This window comes from Xiphophorus couchianus, chromosome 12 (assembly GCF_001444195.1).
Source record: "Xiphophorus couchianus chromosome 12, X_couchianus-1.0, whole genome shotgun sequence".
Classification (NCBI taxonomy): domain Eukaryota; kingdom Metazoa; phylum Chordata; class Actinopteri; order Cyprinodontiformes; family Poeciliidae; genus Xiphophorus; species Xiphophorus couchianus.
In genome coordinates, this window is record NC_040239.1 from 8,394,968 (window position 1) to 8,404,557 (window position 9,590).

A 9,590-nucleotide genomic window follows, 5' to 3' on the forward strand; every position below is an offset into this window, starting at 1 on the left:
TGAACAGGTAAAATAAAATAAACAAAACAAATGAAATGTATTAATTATTTTTGCAAGAAGCACTTCCCTTCTTCTATGGCTCCATTCCTCCACAAATCCATTTTCATACATCTCTCTGTCCACCCTCAGAGTTCTGCTCTGTACTTTTCTGATGAAGTATTGAAGACAGATTTGTCTCTGTCTAACAGCTGAAAGGTGAAGTTCACTGACTTGAAACTTTTTGATTTTTTTTTCTTCAACCATTCAGACATATGCAAAGATTTTTTTTTCAACTTTTTTTCTTATACTGTAAAGGAGAGATGCAACCCAAACATTTAGAGGTAATATCCTTAACATGTGATCAGCAATTTACCTGAAAGAAATTTGCGAAGAAAACCTACAAATAGTAAACAAATAGTTAGTTGCTGCCTGGCCAGCATGACAGTGTAAATAAAGCTGTGGAATAAAAGTTTTTGTACATTAAACTGGGCATTTAAAACAAAGACGATTCATGTGCTGAAGCAGCAGGAGTTTTAGAGGATACAATACGGGAATAAAGCTAAGAAATCAAACCTATAAATACCTCAACATGACTTGACAAGTGAGACATGAGGGCAGGAGTGTTCGTTTTTGCCAAAGGATATAGAAAACATGCATTCCTGACTGGTAATCAAATTTGATCTCTTTTACTTCCTCTTTGTTCTTCTTGCAATAGACAAAGTGTCATGGAAAGGCATTTATGTGCCTTCATTTTGTTAGTTACTGCTACAAACTTCAATGTATAGTGTTATATTAAAAATTCCTGTGAAAGACTTGAGGTAGTGTATAATCACGAATGCATATATTTCAAAATGTTTTACAAATACTAACCTGAAATGTATATACTTATTCTCATCTCTAGCTTAGGTGGGAAAATATGTTGCCAGGACAGCTATTAGTTTTTTATCCTATAAATCTGGCCTTTATGAAAGAAGGGCAAAAAGAGAAAAGAAATTACAAGTTCCACTTGCAGTTTGTCATTAGCCACATAGAAGCTCACAAGTGTGAATGTATTCTGGTCAGATGTAACCAAAATCTAACATTTTTGTCCCACAAAGTACAACGTGTGACAGAAAACTACAACTTGCACTGAACACACCACCATGGAAGTGGCAGCATCATACAGTGGCAATGTTTCTTTAGGAGGGAAAAGCTTGAAGCTGTAACTGCAGTGAAAAGTGGTTTCTCATGTTATTCACTTTGAATGTTTTTCTTTTGGAAACCAGGTATGCACAGCAATAAAAATCCCTATAAAAACAGGGAAAACTGTGGTAGTAACTTAAATGTTCAAAGTAGACTTGTATTGTGTTTCTAACAGCATATCTGTCACGTCAAAGAAATCACCTGTTCTGCATTTTGTGACTTCCTCAGTATAATTTGGCATTTTGTGGCAGTATATGCTTCCCCCGTGACTTCCTTATTCTTTCTTTTGATTATTTTTAGGGTAATCTATTCAAAACGTTCAACTCAATGGGACTTGAATAAATAGAAATCGGAGGCTCTCTTATGTTAAACATCTTACTGCAATTAGAATTTATTTAAGGATTACGAGCAATCCTTTCACTCTTGAATACATCAGACAGAATTCCTTTGACTCTGCCGAGGTTTTCCCTCCATTGTAATTATCCCGTGTTGAACAACCTCTGCCGGCGCTGCTCTCCTTTCTACTTAAATCCTGTGTAATACCTAAGAGCTTTAATTAAATCATAAAGCAACCAGAACTACAAATTAAGAGTTTTTTTAATGATGGTTTCAAAGCTTTTAAAAGAGGGAAAGAATCCATGCCATATTGTTTGACTGATGGTACATTTCAATGTTAGGTCATATATTGTATTTTTATTGTAGAGATGTTGAGCCCTACAGCAAAATGCCAGCCTGTGGTGGCATCTTAATACGTGTCAGACCGTTGTAACAGGTATTAGGAGATTACAAATTTCAGGTTTCTGATATTTCCAATATCAGCTGGTGAAGACTGTACTGTAGCCTTTTAAGGTTTTAATTTAGTTTTTAGTTTAGTTTTCTTTTGCTGCTCCCTTTGAACTGCAATGATTTACCTCCAAACATTAATGGCCCACTAATTTTAAATGGCTTGAATTTAATTAATCCCTCAACGACCACTTAAACTTTAAAGAAACAATCTTTCTCAAAGCTAGTCTCTTTCATTACGGATGATTCAAAACTGCTGTTGTATTGCTTTTTTTTTATGTTTATTTAAATCGACTTGTAACTAAATTAGACTTTTATAGTAAAAGCACAAGACCATAAAGGTTGTCCATGTTATTCTTGATTTAAAACAGTAATTATCCAGCATGGTTTGTGAAGGTTTTACTGCTTTTATACTGTGAAATTATTTTCTGTGTTGAAAATTACTTTATAGTGCAAATCAACTCCAAGCAAGCAGTGTTTTAGAAAAACAAAGAAGAATGTTTAATATTTTATTTTGTCAATTATCTATCTATTGCTAAGTGGACTACAGAAGCCTCTCCTTAACTCATTGACTGGATAAAATATCTTAACTTGGTTGTTGATTGGTTGATCCCTGACTGGGGTGGCCCAGGTGAAAAAGTGAGTGCAACATTAAGAATTAAGTTCAGAGTTGTGAAAGCTTTCATCAAAGAAAAACTTCAAATCCAAACCGTTAATCCCAGGACTCATTATCCAGTGGACTGTGGTTGCAATAATTGTTTGCTTAACATCATCCACTGCGCTAACTTGCTTAATTTTGAGTAAAGATATGTAAACGCTTTATAAATGTTTAAACTGTCAAAAAAAGCATAATTTATGCCAAATCAAAATGATGGTCCTCCAGATATCCCAAACCAAGTCACATAGTGGCCAGCTTCGTTGGCTTTATAAGGGTGATCCTGGCATACCGGTCCGTCCTAAGACCTCAACTAACTTTCCTCCCAGCTAGAGGGGCAAAGGCAGAGGAACCACAGAGCAAAAACACACAGTTCCAATGAAATAAACAGAACGGCACACCCTGTGCCGTTCTGTTCCTTAAGTTCTTTCCCAATTTGTAGGATGTCTAAACAACTTCCAAAACTTTGAGTTCTTTTGATTTTCCTCTTCTAAACATGTTTACCATTCTTCAAAATCCCTATTAGACCAACAAGCTGTTAAGAATTAAACAGACACCTGACTGAAGTTGGATTTTGTTTTCCTATGGAAGATTAGGTTCCGATTTAACAATGAATATAACTTTCACCCAATAAACACTGTGAAGTTTGCCAGTTCCTTTTGTATGGTTGCTATTTATGTTTTTTATTAGTTATTTAGACTTGGCTTATTTGTTTTATATAACAATACATAAATGCTGATTTCTAATTCTGAATGGTATTTATTATTCTTTTTAGTAGTTTGTTAGCTATTTCAACTAAGAATGCCATGAAAATTAAAATAAATACCCTCGTCTTTATACAGTCTAGAACTCTTTGGAAAGGTGTAATGTGTGCTTTAATTAAATAAAATGTATTGATTTCATATTCACAGAGTTGCGGACATGAACTTTATTTAAACTAGACTAATGACTGTTACAATAAAGTGAGACAATAGAAATGTCTCAGTTTATTGTGTTGTCTCAGTGTTGTTGGTACTGCTGACTACTCTGTTCTTTTAAATTGTGCTTTTAATTTCACAGAGAGCAGTGAGCAACTGGAGCAAGAGTGGACATTTTGAAAATCCAGCTTCACTCTCTGATGTGCACAGAGGAATTTTAAGCCTTAGATCCGTGACAAATGCAATTATCCATCTCCTCATATCCGTGTTTCCAGTTGAAAGTTCAGATCAGATTTTGGACTTTTGTTTGCTGCTGCAAAATAAGGATTTCATTTATTAACCTCTCTTTGGATCTCTGTGTTCATCTAGCTCACCTCTGTCAGGCTCATGATGCTATGTCTCTTCATGTTTTCATGATGTTTTTTTTTTTGATTTCCCTCTGATTATTTTGCCCTTGTGACCAAGTGTTGAATTAAATGCCTAATTTAACATGGATTTTTTTGTTGGCCCCTCTTTGTTGGAAAGCTCTTTCTAATTGTTCAGCAGGGGCCGTGGTGTTTGTGCAGGCCAGGGGCCACTCAGTCTGCTTCTATTATACCACGGTGACAGCGTGTTCTTGGGCAAGGCATCAGAGCTGACAGGTCCCTCTGTCACACTTCTCTGCAGGCAGGGCAAAGCCAGCCCATGGCACAGCTAGGGGTCCTCAAGACCAGAGGGTGCATTGCTCATCTTGGAGGATGCCTACAGAGGTTGTTTAGCAACCACCTTTGTTGTTCATTTGTGTTTGGCTGCTATGTGATGCAGCCGTGGACATGGGGTTACAGCACAACTAACCAAACAACACGAAAGCAGATTCTGTTGCTTAAAGAAAGAAGAGGAGTTATCAGGAGAGCTAATAAATCACTCAGACCTGAACTCCTCAGGAGAGGACCCACTTTGATGTCTGTACATAACTTCAAGTTTTTGGGGTTTTTTTGTTTTATTTTTACAAGCAACTGTAGAGTTGATGTCACACAAAGTGAAGTACCTGTAGGTGTTGATTTGGTGGGATGTGGGGAGCAAAGTGCACTGGGAATGGTAGGGTCAGGAATGGACTTACTGGGTAGGGCTTGGAACCTGTTGATGACTGCTGGCTGTTCTAGCTAAACAGCTAGCAAAAAATAAAAAAATAGTTAAAATGTTTTTTATTTATTTTACTTTTGGATAAGCAGTTGGATTTGGTATATTTAAATGATGAGAAAGTAATAAAAGGTATAGGGTCTGCCCTTGTGATTTTAGAGATTTAAAAACTTACACATTTAGCTTCCAGATATTCTTCATAAAAAGAATCAAACTCACATTTAATATTGCGTGTCCCATGTAAAACAATACATCACATTCAGGTTAAAACAAAGTTATTTGCAAAAATTAAGCTTCTACTTGCATGCCTCTGATGACATTGCAGAAGGCACCTTATCAAGGAGCTTTTGTTCATACTAAATTGTAATTCTCCACCCCGTCCAAAGAAAGCCTCCCCAAAAAACACATTTATCTGGAGGGGGGTTTTTTTTGTCAAATTTCTACTTCTTAGGAGCTTACTTGTGTACGGCTGCTGCAAAACGTTTGAGGCAGATGCAAGAACACTTTATGGATTTTTGGAGAATCTGGCAACAATGGAACAGATGAAAGTGATTGTGAACCAAGTGAGACTGGAATTGCTAGTCTGGTCAGCACATTACTTTACAATGATTTTCAAGTCCCAATAGTCCTTCCTGGAGAAACATAACCTTCTACTTCCAGTGAGAATTATGTCTGGGGAGACAAATAAATGTTAAGATTATTCTACTGAATCCTACCAGCAGTGGAGTCTACTGCCTCAAACCTTTAGAAGCCACAGTCCTGCATTCTTAGATGCTTCCCTGCATCTACACACCTGATTTAAATTAATAGGTGATTAAAAGACATCAGCAGCACTTGGTGGCACACTAAGGTAATGCAATTACTTGAATAAGCTGTGCTGCAGCAGAGATGCATCTAAAACATGAAGGATATTAGACCTTGAGGACCTGGACTGAAAACCACTTGCTTATGCAATCAACATTCTTTCAAGCACCGTCCAGGGGGAACAAATAAAAAAAAAACACACTATCACTGCCTCACTGTACTAGCAAATAACTATTTCAGTGCGTGCAAACAGAATATACAGTAACATTTGCAAATTTGCATGGAAATCAATCAGTTGGAAAATATAGAAATAGAAATGAACCAATATTTGTGCTTCTGCATCACCAGCTGCAACAGCATCTGTAAAGATGCAAAGGTCATCAGAGTCACAGTGTGGCTTAAACAGCTGAACCCCTAACAAATCACATGGAGCTTGAATGCTTTAAAATCTATGTTGAAATTTATTTAAAAGATATTTTTGCACAATTCAACTGTCTCTTGTGGGAAAATTCAAAACAAGAAAGGAAATAAAATAAATGAATAAACAAGACTTTCCTGAATTAAATTAGATGCCAGATTTTACTGAGTTCAAGGTGCTAAATCTACAGGATACAGAATCCTAAAAAAGCACAGTGTTGGCAGCAGCTGACTGATGTAGCTTCCACTTTCTTTCATCTCCCCTTTAATCTTTTGTTTGCACAGCTCTCCATCTTGTCAGTGGAGTTTGTTTAGGTTTTATGCCCGTCAGGACAGCTGTATTTCTCTTTCTCAAGGTATCATCCACATCTGAAAAGTTCATCGGTGATAGATTTGCTTACAGAACATTTCCTTAGACACAATCTCAGGCTTTGTCTGGAAAATCATTAGGCCTGCCAGCGCGTTTCATCCAAAACAGGAGCAGGAAAACATTCTTGCACTACCCAAACTCTGTAGATTCACTTTTCAGCAGGAGATTATCTAAAGGTGCTCAGGATCAGGTGGGGTGACTGCAGCAGAAAAGGACTTCTAATCCTCCAATTTACCAGTTCTTATGATCATTATATACTATTTGTGGTATGTAACAAATACTGAGAATAAGTTAATGTATTATCTTGTAAAATTTAAGTGAGAAGATTTCCACTTGAAATGTGAATACCGGAGACAGACTCTTTTAAACACATTTCGTACTGACATATAACTTTTTTCATTTGAGTAGAACTGAAGTGGCTCAAGTTGACTCAATGGTAAGAGTAGATATCTTGCAAACCAAAAGTTGAGGATTTGATTCCAGCTTCCACATGTCAGTGTGTCCAAAGGCAAGGAACATAACCTAAAGTGGCCTACTGATATGCAGATTATTATGTGAATGTGTTTGTTAGTATTTTTGGGTGCATGTGACTGTTGTATACTTACAAATGCTTTGAGTTGTTGGTATGATTAGAAAAGAGCTACATAAATTCAGTCCATTTACCAATATTTGCAATAAAGTCAATTCCCAAAGCAAATTTAGGAGCATTTCTCGTTTCATACAAATACAATCTAAACCTCAACAATAAAACAAAAGTCTTTAAAAGCTTAAAGCATTTTTTGGTTAACAGAGCACTGCTAATTAGGCAACCAATATTAGCTTTATGTTACTCCATTCTGCTTCATAGCGATTTACCTTATTGTATTGGTATGTCATATGGAATTATTATGACATATATCAAAGTTTGTGATTATAATGTGAAAATGTGAAACAGCTTAAAGGGTGTACAGCTGGGTTAATGGTTTTCCTGTTCAGCTTTTGTCACTTTTGTAATAACAAAACATGATTGATCGACTATGTTGCCATTGGATGAGGTTTATTGCTTTGACAAGAATGCTGCTGACTGAATCAAATCTCATGAGAGTTTTATAAACAATCACATATTTCCAAAACAGTCCAACCTCTGTTTGCATGTATCACCACTGGAAAACCTGTCTAAAGATCCACATCATGATACTTGGCAAAAAAGTTGGTGGGAAGACCTAAAATCCACTTGTTTCATGTCAATGTGCTGGCCCAATTTATAAATCTATAATAATGGCAAAGAAGAATCAGCAAATATTAAAAGAAAGAACACTGATGAGGCTTAAGCAGGTAAGAATTAATGTTACCTGCTTCTTTGCTTCTTCTCTGGTCTGACCCACTCAACAGAAAGACAGTTGTTTTTCTCTGACCTCAGAGGTGACTCACGCTGCAACGTTCTGCCAGCAGACAGAATCTGACAGTTTAATATTTATGCTGTCAACTCCAGAGACTAACCTCACTTATTAAGGGGGGTGATTCCGTACAGATGTGGACGAAGGGACAAAGAGGGCTTTTGTTTGGCTCTGTAAATGCAGCCACCTTCTCCCATGATGACATTAAGAAATAGAGCCACAGTCAGTGTGAATCATGGTGTGATGTCAGTTTTGGATGGGACAACGCGTCAAACACCATTAAATCCCATGTTGATCTTAATTTGTTTTTGAATTTGAGTTTTAGCTCTTTTGCTTAATATCTAGTTTGGCCTTGAAAAGTTTGACGTTTTGCCCAATTTTCCTTGTGATTGTTTTTCACCCAATAGGTAATTCACAGTGTTCTGCTCAAACACACACGTCCTCCCATCCATGTCATTACTGTCATTATCACTCTGTCAATTTTTTGTAATCATATAAAGCCACTTCTGCATAACAAAAGTAGTACCAAAGAGCATTAATTAAAAAAAATTCTTGGAAAGATTGAGATTTTGAGTTATTTATCCTATTACTCTAAAATTGTAAATCTACATTAGCTTTATCTTTCAAAAACATAACAACTAACATCATTTGTTTTCTTTATACTCTGTCAGCCCACCTGGATATTCCGCAAAAGTGAAGACAGGCACCATTAAAAAAAAACAGCTTTTATCGTCTGGAGCAAACACAGCCCATACCCATTTTGTGGCACACTTTAGTTTAATGACAGATGACCTCAAGCCATTTCTGGGCCATAAAGGACACCTTGTAGCAGTTTAAGTGCATCAGGACCAAAGAGAGAGAAGCTGACATGTTTGTCAGTAATGGATGAATCATACATGACATTTTTCCATTGAGGAGTATCATTTGTCATTATTTTCCTTTCTCATGGATTCATTGTGGCAAAATTGTAGAAAAAATAAATTAAGTAGAAAACCTTTGCTGCATTATCAATGATTTAGACTATTGTTGTTGAGTCAGTTGATTCTTTGTTAAATTGTCCAAAACTAAAACCTGTTTTGTTGTTGTTGTTGATGATTATGTGCAGAGCCTAGAAAAGAAACAGATGCACAACCATATAGAAGACACAGCAAACATGTGGAAGACAGTCAGATGAGACAACCATTACATGCAAAAAGCACAAAAACAAAAAATCATCTCTAATCTACAGTAAAATACTGTATTTTATACAGATACTGTATATAAAATACAGAATTTTACAGTATGAATAAGGATTGTACCATATTTAACCGTATTAATGCAGTAAAGACAGTATTTATACAGTGAAATTCTGGCAACCACAGCTGATGGTTTTTTACTGTAAATTAGAGATTTTTTTTATATATATATATATATATATATATATATATATATATATATATATATATATATATATATATATATAATGTGGTATCTATAGATGCAAACTAACACTGCACATCAATCTGAGCACATCATCTTCAACCCTAAACATTAAGCCAGAGATACAATGGCATTAAATCTTAAATGCTTTCCCAAAAATTTGAAATGCCCCCTAAAACACCACATAGCCCTAAACACACCATCTCTACAGTACGACATAGTGGTAGCAGCATCATGCTGTAGGAATGTTTTTCCCATCATGACAGAAAAGATAGTTACAATTGGTGGGTAAATATCAAAAAGTTGATGCAAGACCTGAAAATATTGTATTCTGTAGATGTGCGAAGCTTGTGGAGACATACCCAGACTAATTGCAGCTGTAACTGCAGCAAAGCAAGTTTTTTCAAAATATCAACTCTGAGGGGATGATTACAAATGCACATAAGAAGTCTGAAATCTGCATATTTTTTTCCTTCTATTGCAGAATTATGCACTAATTTATGTTGGTCCATGACATAAAATATGAATAAAATAGAAGCTGTTGATTGTAACATGTCAAAATGTGAAAA